The sequence below is a fragment of the Bombina bombina genome, chromosome 7 (assembly GCF_027579735.1).
Source record: "Bombina bombina isolate aBomBom1 chromosome 7, aBomBom1.pri, whole genome shotgun sequence".
Taxonomy (NCBI): domain Eukaryota; kingdom Metazoa; phylum Chordata; class Amphibia; order Anura; family Bombinatoridae; genus Bombina; species Bombina bombina.
The window spans coordinates 372,530,177-372,547,525 of NC_069505.1; the positions used below are offsets into that span (position 1 = coordinate 372,530,177).

Here is a 17,349-nt window from a genome sequence, read left to right on the forward strand (position 1 = left end):
TCTATGTATATCTATCTATCCTATCTATCAACCTATCTTCTGTCCGGGATGTTTTGAGACAGCCACTTTGGGAATGTTAGTTGATTTAGGCCCATTATGGCTTAAAATCAGACTCTGCATAAACTATGTAATTTTCCATGGGAGTTTTGCCAGGGATCCCCCTCCAGCATGCGACAGTCCAGGTGTTAGTACCCTTGAAACAACTTTTCCATCACTATTGTGGCCAGAAAGAGTCCTTGTAGGTTTTAAAGCTCACCTGCCTATTGAATTCAATGGCGGTTCGCGCGGTTCGCGGGTTCGCGAACAATACCGGAATTTCGAGTCCGCCGTTCGCGAACCGAAAATTTTAGGTTCGCGACATCACTAATGCCATATACACTTCCCCTGATAGGGGACGTAACAGGGATTAAATTGATAGGAATAGTACTACTTAACACACCTTATAATAACGCAGAGAGAGGCAACGCAGAGAGAGGAGTCTGAAGATGAGGAATCAGAGGAGGAAGGTGGCTTTGAGGAGGTGGAAGACCAAACACAGCAGGCGTCCCAGGGGGCTTGTTGTCACCTTTCGGGGACCCTTGGTGTTGTACGTGGCTGGGTGGAGGAAGAGACCTTCAATGACATCAGTGAGGACAAGGAACGGGACATGGCTAGCTTGGTATCCAACCTTGTGCAAATGGGGAGTTTGCGGTTGTGCAAATGGACTGTTTGCCGTTGTTTGCGGTGCGTTAAACGGGGAGTTTGGTCTGTCACTGTGAAGCGGGCGTAACCCTTACACTACCTGATCGATACAACATCATACCTGATGTTTTAAAGCACGTTATTCCAAACAATTTAGGAACGTTAGGTGATTTATGCCCTTTATGGATTAAAACCAGACTCTGCATCAACTATGTAATTTTCCATGGGAGTTTTGCCATGGATCCCCCTCCGGCATGCCACAGTCCAGGTGTTAGTACCCTTGAAACAACCTTTCCATCACTATTGTGGCCAGAAAGAGTCCCTGTGGGTTTTAAAATTCACCTGCCTATTGAAGTCAATGGCGGTTCGCCCGGTTCGCCCGTTCGCCCGTTCGCGAACAGTTGTGGAAGTTCGTGTTTGCGATTCGCGAACGCAAAATTTTATGTTCGTGACATCACTAGTTCCTATATATATATCTATATTTATCTATACCTACAGGGAGTGCAGAATTATTAGGCAAGTTGTATTTTTGAGGATTCATTTTATTATTGAACAACAATCATGTTCTCAATGAACCCAAAAAACTCATTAATATCAAAGCTGAATAGTTTTGGAAGTAGTTTTTAGTTTGTTTTTAGTTATAGCTATTTTAGGGGGATATCTGTGTGTGCAGGTGAATATTACTGTGCATAATTATTAGGCAACTTAACAAAAAACAAATATATACCCATTTCAATTATTTATTTTTACCAGTGAAACCAATATAACATCTCAACATTCACAAATATACATTTCTGACATTCAAAAACAAAACAAAAACAAATCAGTGACCAATATAGCCACCTTTCTTTGCAAGGACACTCAAAAGCCTGCCATCCATGGATTCTGTCAGTGTTTTGATCTGTTCACCATCAACATTGCGTGCAGCAGCAACCACAGCCTCATAGACACTGTTCAAAGAGGTGTACTGTTTTCCCTCCTTGTAAATCTCACATTTGATGATGGACCACAGGTTCTCAATGGGGTTCAGATCAGGTGAACAAGGAGGCCATGTCATTAGATTTTCTTCTTTTATACCCTTTCTTGCCAGCCACGCTGTGGAGTACTTGGACGCATGTGATGGAGCATTGTCCTGCATGAAAATCATGTTTTTCTTGAAGGATGCAGACTTCTTCCTGTACCACTGCTTGAAGAAGGTGTCTTCCAGAAACTGGCAGTAGGACTGGGAGTTGAGCTTGACTCCATCCTCAACCCGAAAAGGCCCCACAAGCTCATCTTTGATGATACCAGCCCAAACCAGTACTCCACCTCCACCTTGCTGGCGTCTGAGTTGGACTGGAGCTCTCTGCCCTTTACCAATCCAGCCACGGGCCCATCCATCTGGCCCATCAAGACTCACTCTCATTTCATCAGTCCATAAAACCTTAGAAAAATCAGTCTTGAGATATTTCTTGGCCCAGTCTTGACGTTTCAGCTTGTGTGTCTTGTTCAGTGGTGGTCGTCTTTCAGCCTTTCTTACCTTGGCCATGTCTCTGAGTATTGCACACCTTGTGCTTTTGGGCACTCCAGTGATGTTGCAGCTCTGAAATATGGCCGAACTGGTGGCAAGTGGCATCTTGGCAGCTGCACGCTTGACTTTTCTCAGTTCATGGGCAGTTATTTTGCGCCTTGGTTTTTCCACACGCTTCTTGCGACTCTGTTGACTATTTTGAATGAAACGCTTGATTGTTCGATGATCACGCTTCAGAAGCTTTGCAATTTTAAGAGTGCTGCATCCCTCTGCAAGATATCTCACTATTTTTGACTTTTCTGAGTCTGTCAAGTCCTTCTTTTGACCCATTTTGCCAAAGGAAAGGAAGTTGCCTAATAATTATGCACACCTGATATAGGGTGTTGATGTCATTAGACCACACCCCTTCTCATTACAGAGATGCACATCACCTAATATGCTTAATTGGTAGTAGGCTTTCGAGCCTATACAGCTTGGAGTAAGACAACATGCATAAAGAGGATGATGTGGTCAAAATACTCATTTGCCTAATAATTCTGCACTCCCTGTATATGTAATCATCTATATATACGTATATCAGATATATGTAGAAATATATATTTATGAATAAATAGAACATATTCTTCTATGTGAAGAACATTGAAGTGTTCATGCAAGAAACAATACTTGGGAGAAATATCTAGAACTTTAAGAGGATTAGAGACCATTTAAGCTGTATTATAACAATAGGCTAAGTGACTTTTGATTTTCGGATATTTGCAAGATTAAGACGCTACCGTCAGTGGTTGTGACACATTATTTGAAGTATGTTCTCCACATAACAATATGAGATCGGCCAGAGCCACCGAACAGAGGGACAGCAAACTGGCAGCAGAGCTGCAAGAGGACCGAGAAGTTCAAAGGGACAGTGAAGTCTAAATTAAACTATGATGATTCAGATAGGGCATGTCATTTTAAACAACTTTCCAATTTACTTTTATCATCAAATTTGCTTTGTCCTCTTGGTATTCTTAGTTGAAAGCTAAACCTAGATAAGCTCATATGCTAATTTCTAAGCCCTTGATGGCCGCCTTTTATCTGAATGCATTTTACTGTTTTTCACAGATAGAGGGCATTAGTTCATGTGTGCCATAAAGATAACATTGTGCTCATGCCCATGAAGTTATTTAAGAGAACACTGATTGGCTAAAATGCAAGTCTGTTAAAAGAACTGAGGTAAGGGGGCAGTCTGAAGAGGCTTATATACAAGGCAATCACAGCGGTAAAAAAGTGTATTAATATAACAGAGTTGGTTATAACATTTTTGATGTTTAATCTCCCTTTAAGCTAAATCCAGTGTGGGATTGCTTAATGCATGCTCAGGCTTTATTGCATAAGGATTTAACAGTGGGATATATAGTCTTGTGTATACAACAAGGGACACACTTGAGAGGAAACGTCAATAACGTGGTCCATTAGATCTTTCACACATTTATGTGAATCTAAAAAATGGTTCCATATTACAGTGGATTGAAAAGAAAAAGTATTTTAAACATTTTGGACATTTTTGGGATTACAAGCTGCAGCAAAAATATAGGGAGACGTCCCATTTTTATTCAGTATAATGCTGTCTGTTTCATTTATGCGTTATTAAATATATTCAATCAATTGAATGTTGTAGATCATTTCATTCTCTTACTGGGGGTATTTTTCTAGCTCAATAGCGCCATCCTATTGGTTTTAATATTTCAAGTAATCTCTGACTATCTTGGGGGAGATGGCAAATTTGGATTGGCTATAGGGGGAATAAATCTCAGTGCAGGACTTTTTGTTTATATCCACACAAGATATTTACACAATATCATTTTTCATTTGATATTGTGATTTTACAGATCCACATTGTGATGTGGAGAACAGACTTCAAATAGCATGTCACACTGTTTTACAATGATACACAATGATAAGCACATTGTATTTATATATGTATTTACAAATAAATAATATTTGTATATACTGTATATATATATATATATATATATATATATATATATAAAAATTATATATATTAAAGGGACACTGAACCCAAATTTTTTCATTAGTGATTCAGATAGAGCATACAATTTTAAGCAACTTTCTAATTTACTCCTATTATCAAATTTTCTTCATTCTCTTGGTATCTTTTTTTGAAATGCAAGAATGTAAGTTTAGATGCCGGCCCATTTTTGGTAAACAACGTGGGTTGTTCTTGCTGATTGGTGGATAAATTCATCCACCAATAAAAAAAAGTGCTGTCCACAGTTCTGAACCAAAAAAAAAAAGCTTAGATGTCTTCTTTTTCAAATAAAGATAGAAAGAGAATGAAAAAAAATTGATAATAGGAGTAAATTAGAAAGTTGCTTAAAATTGCATGCTCTATCTGAATCACGAAAGAAAAATTTTGGGTTCAGTGTCCATTTAAATAAAACACACATTTTTGTTTTACTATATAATCAATACCCAAAATGCAGTTAATCTAATCTTTTAGTTTAAGCAGAGCTCATACTCACATCCTGCCAAAAAAAATAATCAAATTTGATTTGTTCTCTTGATATCCTTTATTGAAGAGTAAAACTAGGTAGGCTCATAAGAGCTCAGGAGTGTGCACGTGTCTTTAGTACCCTATGGAAGCAGAGTTTTGCAACATTATTTGTAGCTTTGTTATACAATGTTGCAAAACACTGCTGCCATAGAATACTGAAGACACGTGCACACTCCTGCATAGAGTACCGAAGACACGTGCACACTCCTGAGCTCTCTTTAGCCTACCTAGTTTTACTATTCTATAAAAGATACCAAGAGAACAAAGCACATTTGATAACAGAAGTTATTTGGAAAGTTGTTTAAAATTGCATGCTCTGTCTGAATCATGAAATAAAATGTTGGGGTTTCCTGTCCCTTTAAACATTTTAGTACGAGCTTTGATAAATTACTATTAAAAGATATAGACAGACTCAGTTATCCTAGTTCTTGAACATAGTTTAGCAGTATTTCATTCAATGATATGACATAACACAGAGAATTAGACAATTCATTTAAAAAGACAATAGTGTTTATGAGATATCTAAGAAAATGATTTTGACTTTACTGTCCCTTTAAAAGGATATCATCTTTAGGGGTACATATTAATTGAGCTACCTTACTTTTGCCACTAGATGTCAGCAACACAACACAGTTGTGAAAAATCAACCAACAATGTTGTGGGAGGAGACGAACTTCCTCAGCCCATCCTAACTGCTGAGAAAGCGGGCGGATCCCTCAGCAACTTCACACTCGAGCTATTTCCCTAGCAACATATATCATGTGGTTGCCTAGAAACAGTAACAGCGGTCGCTAGAGCAGGTAAGGCAGCATTGCCTGTATATTATCTTTAGTTTTGCTATAAGTGTATAGTGTATATAAGTGTATATGTGTGGTATATACCGTAATACACAGTATACTGACTGTCGCGTTCTACTGTCTCTGCCATTTATTGTGTATGTTGTCACATACTATTTAGTAACATGTGAGTGAACTTTCTAAAGAGTTTTCGTCATTAAAGTGTGAGGAGCTCAGTGAGGAAGCACCACAGGGGATTTGTTTCACTCTCTGAGAAGTTGTGAGTTTAGTGCACTTTATCATATTGTAATGAGAAACGGAGTAATTTTATGCTGTTCATTGTACTCTGTATGAGTTGTGAAATAGAGTGTGTGTGTATTGTGTGTGTATTGTGTATATACATGTGTGTGTGTATTGTGTGTGTATATACATGCATGTGAATTGTGTGTATACACATGTGTGTGTGTATTGTGTATATGCATGTTTGTATTGTGTGTGTATATACATGTGTGTATTGTGTATATGCATGTATGTATTGTGTGTGTGTATATATACATGTGTGTATTGTGTGTATATACATGTGTGTATTGTGTGTGTATATACATGTGTGTATATACATGTGTGTATTGTGTTTGTGTGTGTATACACATGTGTGTGTATTGTGTATATACATGTGTGTGTATTGTGTGTATTGTGTGTGTATATATACATTTGTGTGTATTGTGTATATGCGTGTGTGTATTGTGTATATGCATGTGTGTATTGTGTGTGTATATACATGTGTGTATTGTGTATATACATGTGTGTGTGTGTATTGTGTATATTCATGTGTGTGTGTATTGTGTATATGCATGTGTGTGTATATACATGCATGTGTATTGTGTGTATACACATGTGTGTGTGTATTGTGTATATGCATGTTTGTATTGTGTGTGTATATACATGTGTGTATTGTGTATATGCATGTATGTATTGTGTGTGTGTGTATATACATGTGTGTATTGTGTGTATATACATGTGTGTATTGTGTGTGTATATACATGTGTGTATTGTGTATATGCATGTGTGTATATACATGTGTGTATTGTGTTTGTGTGTGTATACACATGTGTGTATTGTGTTTGTGTGTGTATACACATGTGTGTGTATTGTGTATATACATGTGTGTGTATTGTGTGTGTATATATACATGTGTGTGTATTGTGTATATGCGTGTGTGTATTGTGTATATGCATGTGTGTATTGTGTGTGTATATACATGTGTGTATTGTGTATATACATGTGTGTGTGTATTGTGTATATTCATGTGTGTGTGTGTGTATTGTGTGTGTATATACATGTGTGTATTGTGTGTGTGTGTATACACGTGTGTGTTTTGTGTATATACATGTGTGTGTGTGTATTGTGTATATGCATGTGTGTGTATATACATGCATGTGTATTGTGTGTGTATATACATGTGTGTATTGTGTATATGCATGTATGTATTGTGTGTGTATATACATGTGTGTATTGTGTGTGTATATACATGTGTGTATTGTGTGTGTATATACATGTGTGTATTGTGTGTATATACATGTGTGTATTGTGTGTGTATATACATGTGTGTATTGTGTATATGCATGTGTGTATATACATGTGTGTATTGTGTTTGTGTGTGTATACACATGTGTGTGTATTGTGTATATACAGGTGTGTGTATTGTGTATATGTATGTGTGTGTGTATATATACATGTGTGTGTATTGTGTATATGCGTGTGTGTATTGTGTATATGCATGTGTGTATTGTGTGTGTATATACATGTGTGTATTGTGTATATTCATGTGTGTGTATTGTGTATATGCATGTGTGTATTGTGTGTGTATATACATGTGTGTATTGTGTGTGTGTGTGTATACACGTGTGTGTTTTGTGTATATACATGTGTATGTGTATTGTGTATATGCATGTGTGTGTATATACATGCATGTGTATTGTGTGTATTGTGTATATGCATGTGTGTATTGTGTGTGTATATACATGTGTGTATTGTGTGTGTATATACATGTGTGTATTGTGTGTATACACATGTGTGTATTGTGTATATACATGTGTGTGTGTGTATTGTGTGTATTGTGTGTGTATATACATGTGTGTGTGTATTGCGTATATGCATGTGTGTATATACATGTGTGTATTGTGTATATACATGTGTGTGTGTATTGTGTATATATGTGTGTGTATTGTGTATATGCATGTGTGTATTGTGTGTGTATATACATGTGTGTGTGTGTGTATACACATGTGTGTGTATTGTGTATATACATGTGTGTGTATGTATTGTGTATATGCATGTGTGTATTGTGTGTGTGTATATATACATGTGTGTGTATGTATTGTGTATATGCATGTGTGTATTGTGTGTGTGTGTATATACATGTGTGTGTATGTATTGTGTATATGCATGTGTGTATTGTGTGTGTGTATATATACATGTGTGTGTATTGTGTATATGCATGTGTGTATTGTGTGTGTGTATATGCATGTGTGTATTGTGTGTGTATATACATGTGTGTGTGTGTGTATACACATGTGTGTGTATTGTGTATATGCATGTGTGTATTGTGTGTGTGTATATGCATGTGTGTATTGTGTGTGTATATACATGTGTGTGTGTGTGTATACACATGTGTGTGTATTGTGTATATGCATGTGTGTATTGTGTGTGTGTATATACATGTGTGTATTGTGTATATGCATGTGTGTATTGTGTGTGTATATACATGTGTGTGTGTGTGTATACACATGTGTGTGTATTGTGTATATGCATGTGTGTATTGTGTGTGTGTATATGCATGTGTGTATTGTGTGTGTATATACATGTGTGTGTGTGTGTATACACATGTGTGTGTATTGTGTATATGCATGTGTGTATTGTGTGTGTGTATATACATGTGTGTGTGTGTGTATACACATGTGTGTGTATTGTGTATATGCATGTGTGTATTGTGTGTGTGTATATGCATGTGTGTATTGTGTGTGTATATACATGTGTGTGTGTGTGTATACACATGTGTGTGTATTGTGTATATGCATGTGTGTATTGTGTGTGTGTATATGCATGTGTGTATTGTGTGTGTGTATATACATGTGTGTGTGTGTGTATACACATGTGTGTGTATTGTGTATATGCGTGTGTGTATTGTGTGTGTGTATATACATGTGTAAAGATGAGGGTTAGGTAATGAGCACTGTCTTAGAGTCAGTGAAGTTCCTAGGAGCTGCTGTTTTCTATAGGGGTGTACTTGTAACCACTAACAAGTGAGATTAAGGTATGAAAAAAAGAGAGGTTGATAGAATAAGCTCTAAAGGAAATCGAAAAATTTGTATATATATATATATATATATGTGGTACCTATTATAATACCACAACATTTATTTAATATAAAAAGTATATATAAAAAATATTATTTATATATTAAGGTGAATAAGGTCTTATCCTTATTATGGAGTGTGGGCTCAGTTAACACTGACTGCAGTCACTTTTTTCTGATTGCAGTACTGATGTGCTGAGTCCTATTGCTAAAAACAATGTTTATTTGGTATGTATAATAAAACCACAGCAAAAAAAAATAAATAAAAACCGTACAAAAATAAAACCGCACAAAAATAAACATACACAAAACAATGTTTATGCAAATTTTTCTCTGGGTCTAGCTATCTGACTGAAACTAACTCGTAGAAAGTATGTGACAGTCAGATGCTAGATCTAAGTAATGACAGAGTAACACATTTAAAAAACATGTAATAAATATAATAAAAGAACACATTAATGAGGTTAAAAATGAGGGAAAAAGTTCATGGGTAAAAATTCATGAGGTGTAATTACATCTGATAAAAATTCGGTGCTTCCGGTAGGAGGAGGAGCTAACAGGTGCACGAGAAAGTGGCGTGCTACCTGTCGGAGCTCATCGAAGAACTAACCCCAGCCAAGGTCCGTTGTTGGAGCGCTTTCGTTTGCTCCCTAGGACACGACCCTACCTCTACCAGGGTTTGGCTTGGAAGCACCATAATAGCCGTCCACAGGCTCATTCGCTAGAGCCACAGACGAGGTACTGGATACACGCTCATCATACTCAGATGAGAACGGTTCACAACTGCCGACCAAGGGTCAAGGCCCAGTAGCCCATAAAGCGGTCCAGGCGCTGGAGACAAGGCATACCCTGAGGACGCCCTAAAGGTCAAGATTTACCGGCTCTTGCTCCCGCCGGCGGGCGGACAGAACAAGTGGGCGGTTTGCAGCGAGGGGCAAACCCACAGTGAGTGTAAGCACGCCGCGGTCTCACAACAGCTCAGGCGCACGCTGTGGGCTTTCCTACCTGACATCTCAGCTCTTCTATTCACCGGAGCTCGACCGAGCTGCATCAAAGAAGCACTGCAGCTTTTCTATCACCATCTCCCAGGTCTGGGTAATACATCATGGAATAACCGGGAGAGATATCTATGGACGCTGAGTAGATATGCCGCCTGCTGCAATACAACTGCGTGGCCTCAGGGTAAGATCTCCAAAGTCGTTATAACAGTATTTGTTGCCCTAAAAGTGACTCTGGCTGCATATTTCTTTCAAGAGTGACATTGTCTGCCCATATTGACATTGCCGTATTCTCCATACTATACCACTTAGCCTGTGTAAGGAAAGCTATGCTCTGTGTTGGCTTTGCATATGAACACTCTGCTTGATACCTGCCTACGTCTAATAAGACACATCAGTTTTCAGTTCTCTGAAGGATACTCAATATACCACAGACAGTACATCTGCCTATCAGCTGCAAAGTTGGTATCACTGTAAAAGCATCGGGCACTCCATATTTGCAACCAGAGTTACAGTTGCAATATAAATTTTTGGTCCGTTTTACGTTTTATTGGTATTAGTCCACTACCAAGCAGGGACTCTCAAGGATAACTGTGATATATACAACCAGTCTGCTGCTGATAACCTTTAAAGAGGTATCTGTGAAATACATCCTGGCACTAAGGTCTGCAATATTTAAGCAGATAACACTAGCCTACCAAAAGTTGCAGTCTGCACGACTAGAACTTGCAAAGCCCACAACCATCTTATATTATTACTTGTATTTTCGCCTTTCCATCTGGGTTATCTACATCTGAAACCTATACAGATGTATGTTTAGATCTACATCAACATTGCAGGTTTATACTGTTAGGCACTTTATTAGTGTTAAGCAATGATGTCAAAAGGCTTATAAGTGTTTTTCTTTCTCGCTAGGAACAAAGAATATAAAACAGAAATACAGTGTTTCAATCTATATCCTGCTATTCCCTAGAGTTCATAAGCAAGCAAACGAAACTTATATTGCTGGCTAGGAATATTAGTAGCCGCTACTTAGTGTGGCAACTCAGGTCTCAAATTTTCCTGTCATTAGTGTTCCTTTTTGAAATTTGCAACAGTCTGCGATATGAATATATAAGGTTAAGAATATTGTAATGCCATTGTTATATTTGTTGCAGAATATTGCCAGCTAAGAAGGGGAATGTATGTTGATTCAATGTAATTTTGTGCCATAGGGTCTGATTAGATTAGACAACAAGGATATGTAACAAGGTGGTAAAAGAGCTGTCTCTATTTTTTTGCAAAAATCTAACCATAATTCTATCTAAGTGTGAACTTGAAGGCATTTCTTAAATAAGAGAAGCCCAGATCTTCTGTGCGTGTGACTACTTTTACAACACACTCATTTCAGGGCCTGGTCACCTAATTCACATAGATTATTGTTCACTTTTTTTTTTACTTTTAATATACACTAAAATATGTTCTAGATACTTCCCCACCTGGGGACATACGTCACAAACACTCACTGCCCTCTATCACTTTTTTTCTTTATCTATTTTTTGTATGACCTACTCCTGCCTTGCCCTCACTAACACGAGAAATCTATGGAAAGATTTCTCCTCCCGCACAGCACACCACCTCAGACCATGCCCCCAAAAAGTAAGGACAGAAGACCACGTATATCTGATATTATGACTGAAAATAGTAGTGAAGGCTTAAGCCCAAAGACAGACTTACAGCCCTTGATCACCCAACTTAGTGATATTCTCCTTCCACAATTTGAACATATCAAATGTCAAATCTCTAGCTTGTCGTCAGAATTAAAAGTATTTGCTAACAGACTTTCAGAAGCAGAAGACAGAATCTCAGAAGTGGAAGATATAACTAATAATCAGTCCCTAAAAATTTCAGAATTAGAAAAGAAAAATATAAGCCTGACTGCCAGGCTAGATGACCTTGAGGACCGCTCAAGGCGGAATAATTTAAAAATCATAGGCGTTTCTGAGTCAGAACACCCTAAAGACCTATTACATTTTGCCGCGACAACACTGCCCCAAGCCTTAGGGGTAGAATATTCCCAATTACCAATACCGATAGAACGGGCTCACAGATTGGGTCCTCCTAGAAGCAGAGCAAATGGTAAAAACATACATAGACCAATCCTGATAAAGTTCTTAAATTTCCAAGATAAAATAAATATGCTGCGTTTATATAGGAAAACAGATAACTTTCACATTGAAAATAACAGAATTTTAATATTCCAAGATTACTCTGTTGATACTGCTTTCAGGAGGAAAGAAATGGCCCCTTTCTGTACCAAGTTAATCAAAGAGGGTTTTTTAGCCAAATTAGTGTACCCTGCAAGAATTATCATAGAAGAAAAGGAGGGCATAGTTAGACTAGACAATATAGAAGAAGCTAAAGGCTACTTTAAAGATCACAAGCTAACACTTACATGAGGACTGGGATAACTATAAAATAGAGAGTATCTGTGTTTTTTTCTAGTTAGGGCACTACTGTTCTTGCTGATAATGGAAATGCTGTATAAAGATTTAGAGCTAAGAATGTTTTTCCCTAAATCAATTTATAGGCTGCCCCTGCGGCCTAAAGTGTACCAGGCTTCGCCTCGCCTGATAAGGTTTTTTCTGCAAATAATCTCTGTTTGCAATTTTTTTTCTGTATCCTCTTTTTTTTTTTTTTTTTTCTCTTTCCCTTCTCTCCCTCTTTCCGTCTCCCCTCTCCCCCCTACCCGTCTGCTTTAGCTCGCCCCTTAAACTTATTTTAATCATGCTACAATATATTGATTAGATGAAGGGCAATATTAGATTGTTATCTTGGAACGTGGGTGGCATTACCTCCCCAATCAAGAGGAAAACTATAGTCAGACAATTGGGTAAGCATAACCCTGATATAGCCTTAATACAAGAAACACACTTAAAGCAAGAGGAAGTAACCAAACTCAAATGTAAATGGGTGGGAGAGGTGATTGCCACCCCTTGTTCTAGAAGGAAAAAGGGAGTAGCTATTTTGTTAAATAAAAAACTTACGTATAATATTATAAGAGTATCATTAGACCCTGAGGAGAGATGGGCCCTCCTTGAGCTGCAGGTCGAGGATTTCAAAATGGTGATCTGTAATGTTTACGGACCTAATAGAGCAGACCCCACCTTCTGGAATAGTTTAGTCTTTATGCTAACTAGTTTTATGGATCAGAATATTGTTCTAGCGGGTGACTTTAACCTAATACCATCAGAAGCCCTAGACAGACTTAGTTCTAGGAACTCCACTTTCTCGGGTCAGAAGGCCAAAATATTTAAACACATATGTAAAAATTTGAAATTACATGATATCTGGCGCCTACAATTTCCTGATACGAGGTCCTTTACCTGCAACTCGAGGACCTACGGCTCCTTATCACGTATAGACTTTTTTCTGATTTCCAGCTCCATGATTAAACTAGAGACTCAAACTAAGATATTTGATATTCTGATATCTGATCACGCAATTATTTTCCTAGACATACATTTACACCCGCCACAGAGAAACAACAGAAATAATTTTTTCTTCCCAAATTACTTAGTGAACAATCTTGAATTCAATAATTGGTTAATACACAAATGGAAAGAATTTGTTTCTTTAAATAGATCATACAGAGAAAAAACTGAAATATTCTGGGAAACTGCAAAGGCCTATCTGCGAGGTGAGATTAAAGCGCTTATGATTTTGAAAAAAAAAAAGTTGCAGCGGAGGGAAAGTCAGCTTTCTAACCAGGTCCAAAACGCATATCGTAAATTTATAAATAATCCTTCTAGGAGATTAAGAGATAAATACAATGGGGCCAGAACAGAAAGGGATATCTTTATTAAACAGAAAGTCGCTTGGGAAGAACTAAAGTTAACTGCTAAATATAAAGGCCAATATGGGAAGTCTGCTAAGTTTCTAGCTAGATTAGATAAAGCAAAGAAAAAATTCTAACGTAATAGAGGCTATCTATGATGGGACAGAAAGAGTAACAGATCAATCTAAGATTCAAAATGTATTCTTTCAATTCTATCAAAATCTATATGCTGCGAAAGAAATAAATGCTAATAATAAAGTCAACTTTTGGCATAAAATCTGCCTTCCAAAATTAGCACAAGAAATGGACACAGATTTAAATAGCCCAATAACCCAAGAAGAAGTAGCGGAAGCAATTAAAAAAGCTAAATTTAATAAAGCCCCGGGCCCAGACCAAATTCCGGCAGAGATGTACAAAGTTCTTAAAATGGAGATAATAGATGTCTTGGTACAACTATTCAATGGTTATTTTATTGAGGGGCAAAACATGTCAAAATATTTCTCTGAGTCTATAATCTCACTGATACTGAAAAAGGGCAAATCGCCACTAGACCCTAAGTCATATAGACCTATCTCACTGCTCAATCTAGACTATAAGCTATTAACTCACATCATGGCTAATAGACTGAAAAAATGCCTTGATCCTATTATACATCCGGATCAGGTGGGTTTTATGCATCAAAGATCCCCAACTAAAAACACACGGAAAGTAGCATTAATACTAGAATATTTTTGGAATAAACTAGCGGAAAAAAGAATAATTAATCAAGATATCGCGATAATAACAATAGACGCCGAAAAGGCATTTGATGCTATAATATGGGACCATCTGTTCACCACGTTAGCGCAATTTGGTTTTACAGGTCAATTCCCCAAATTTGTTAAGACTATATATGATCACCCGAGGTCGAATATATTAATCAATGGTAGCTATACTGCATATCTTACACTATGTAGGGGGACGAGGCAAGGCTGCCCACTCTCTCCGTTATTATTTAACATGGCTATAGAACCACTGGCTATAATGCTACGTCAAGAGCTTCAAGGAATTAGGCTCGGGGAACAAAAATCTGTTCTATCTTTATATGCGGATGATCTGCTCCTATACGTTAAAAACACAAAGAAAAGTATATCACATGTTTTAAAAATTATTGACTTGTTTGGCTCTATCTCGGGCTATAAAATAAACGCTAACAAGTCTGAAATTCTATGGGTTAATAAAAATAAAAACAGTTTCCAAGAACATCCCTTTCAAGAATCCCTTAGTATTAAATATTTAGGAATATATTTCCATGCTGACCCCAAACAATGGTACAGACTTAACTATGCTCCTTTTTTTAAAAAAACCTCTGAGAAACTTGTACAATGGAGCGCCTTCCCTATCTCTCTATCTGCCAAAATAATGATTATTAAGTCTATTCTAGTTCCCAAATTGATGTATATTATGCAAAACATGCCGCTCTTTATTTTGTCTCACGACATTAAAAGGTTTAACTCAGAATGTGCTAAATTTATTTGGAACAATAAAAGACATATGTTATCCATAGCCAAACTCACACCAAGATTGGAAGGAGGAGGCTTATCTTTCCCTGATATCAAAAAGTATAACTTGGCTATATTAGCCCGTGTTGCAATTGATTGGCTATCAGAGACTAGCTATTTCTCACTGTTATCTATAGAGGAAAATCTGTGCGCACCTTTCTCTCTTAAAGCCTTATTGCATTGCCCGACGAAACAATTACCAGACCATATCAAACACATAAAGACACTATCTAATATTATTGAAGCATGGCAAAAGCTAAATATAACGATCAAAGTTAATTTTGAGATTTCCCCATTTCTCCCGATACAAGGTAACCCACAATTTATGCCTGGACTATCCCATGAAGTCTATAAGACTTGGAAGCACAAAGGTCTGCTTTATGTAAACCAATGTTTAAATAATATGTCTCAGATAAGAACGTTTGAGGATATTGCTATAGAATTCTCTCTATCTAATAAGAATTTCTTTGCTTATCTTCAGATCAGACATTATATAGCAGGAATTAATAGATTAAATACAGATGCGAATGGGTGGGGGGAAGTTGAAAAATATATAGCAAGCTATAAGTCAGGCAAACATAGCATAGCTCTTTTATATAAAATTATGCTGGATAAACAAGCCCAATTGTTTAGGGATAATCTAGTCCAGAAGTGGAATGTTTTCTTTACGGATCTTTCAGCAGAATCATTAAGCGCAAGTTATAAATGGGTGCAAGGCGCGAATATCCCGTTAACTTGGAAAGAATCACATATAAAATTACTCAACAATTCTTACCTGACACCAGGGAAACTATCTAAGTGGTACGCGAATTCTGCAGAAAAATGCCCAAAATGTAATAATTCTTGTGCAGATATTATTCATTGTTTCTGGAACTGTCCCAAAATACTCCAGTTCTGGAGAAAAGTAGAATTTTGGCTTAATAAAGCTTTAGATGTTAGGTTAAAATTCCAAGCTAACCATATCCTTTTTCTCTACAACATGGACCATAACAGAGTTAACACTAACCTTTTTAACACGGCAATTATGCTTGGTCGTAACCTCATATTAAAAGGTTGGAAGAATAGAAAAGCTCCTACAATGGGCTGTTTTATAAATACGATACACGCCCAGATAATTTTTGAACAGCTGAATATAGCTCCCTCCGAAGAGAAAAGGGTCAAAACTTTTTTTATGAAATGGTTAAGAGTTATATTGTCCTATCCACTTGCTAGTCAGTTTTTACTTGTGCGTAATTTGCGCAGATCGGAATTTTTTGAGACGCTAATTCTTTCAAATGTTTTCCCAAATGAATGGTATTGATATATACCTAGTCTATAAAAGGGAAGGAAGCGGAAATGAATAGCCTGGCCCAGATCTACAGTGAGTGGAGGTCGAGTTAAGAACCTAAAGGGAGGTGAGGGAGGGGTGAGAGGGGAAACCTATTCTTACTTTTTTTTTTTTTTTTTTTTTTCTCTCTTTTTTCCCTTTTTTCTTTTTTTCTGCTCATTATATCTATCATAAAACCCCTAATTTGGTATGAAATATAGCTATTGGAATTTCACAGAGATACTTTAAAAGTCTGCACCTACAGAGACCTTGTACGGATCTCAAATGGCAATAAGATATGTATAAAGCGCTGACTGTATAGGGATGTGGTGAAATTGTCTCTATCTGTTACATAGTATTGTTTATATAAGAATGTCACATCCGCTGGATTGTTTTTTTTTTGTGTTTTTCTTGTAATCTGATTCTCTGTGTTTGCCCTGTTATATGAAGTACATACCGAATTGGTCAATAAAGATAAATTTAAAAAAAAAAACATCTGATAAAAATTCATATGGTAAAAAAATGGATCAGGTACTGAATTGATGAGGTGGATCAAACGTACATATGCTAGTGTGTAAAAAGAATTTAATTGAGAGCCTAGGGTCATTTAATGCATTCAGGGGATTATTTTAAACCTAATTTGCTGCGATCTGAAAGAACTAACCTAACAGTAGTGCGCACTACAAAATTATTAAAACGATCGTAAAAAAATGTTCTTTTTGGTGCTAATATTAAAAAATAAATACGGTCAATTGATAGCTTAAAGATGAAAGACTTATCTCAATAAGTTGAAATGTTCATTGGTGTA

General features: G+C 36.9%; 1 protein-coding gene across 1 annotated transcript in view; it reads left to right on the forward strand.

Annotated features, from left to right (window-relative positions):
* DNAH1 (dynein axonemal heavy chain 1) overlaps window positions 1–17,349 on the forward strand; it is a 691,978-nt gene that overhangs the window by 25,322 nt on the left and 649,307 nt on the right. The window contains exon 2 of the mRNA XM_053721084.1: window positions 5,362–5,548. The gene's annotated coding sequence lies outside the window, so the exon portion shown is untranslated. The remainder of the gene's footprint in view (window positions 1–5,361; window positions 5,549–17,349) is intronic.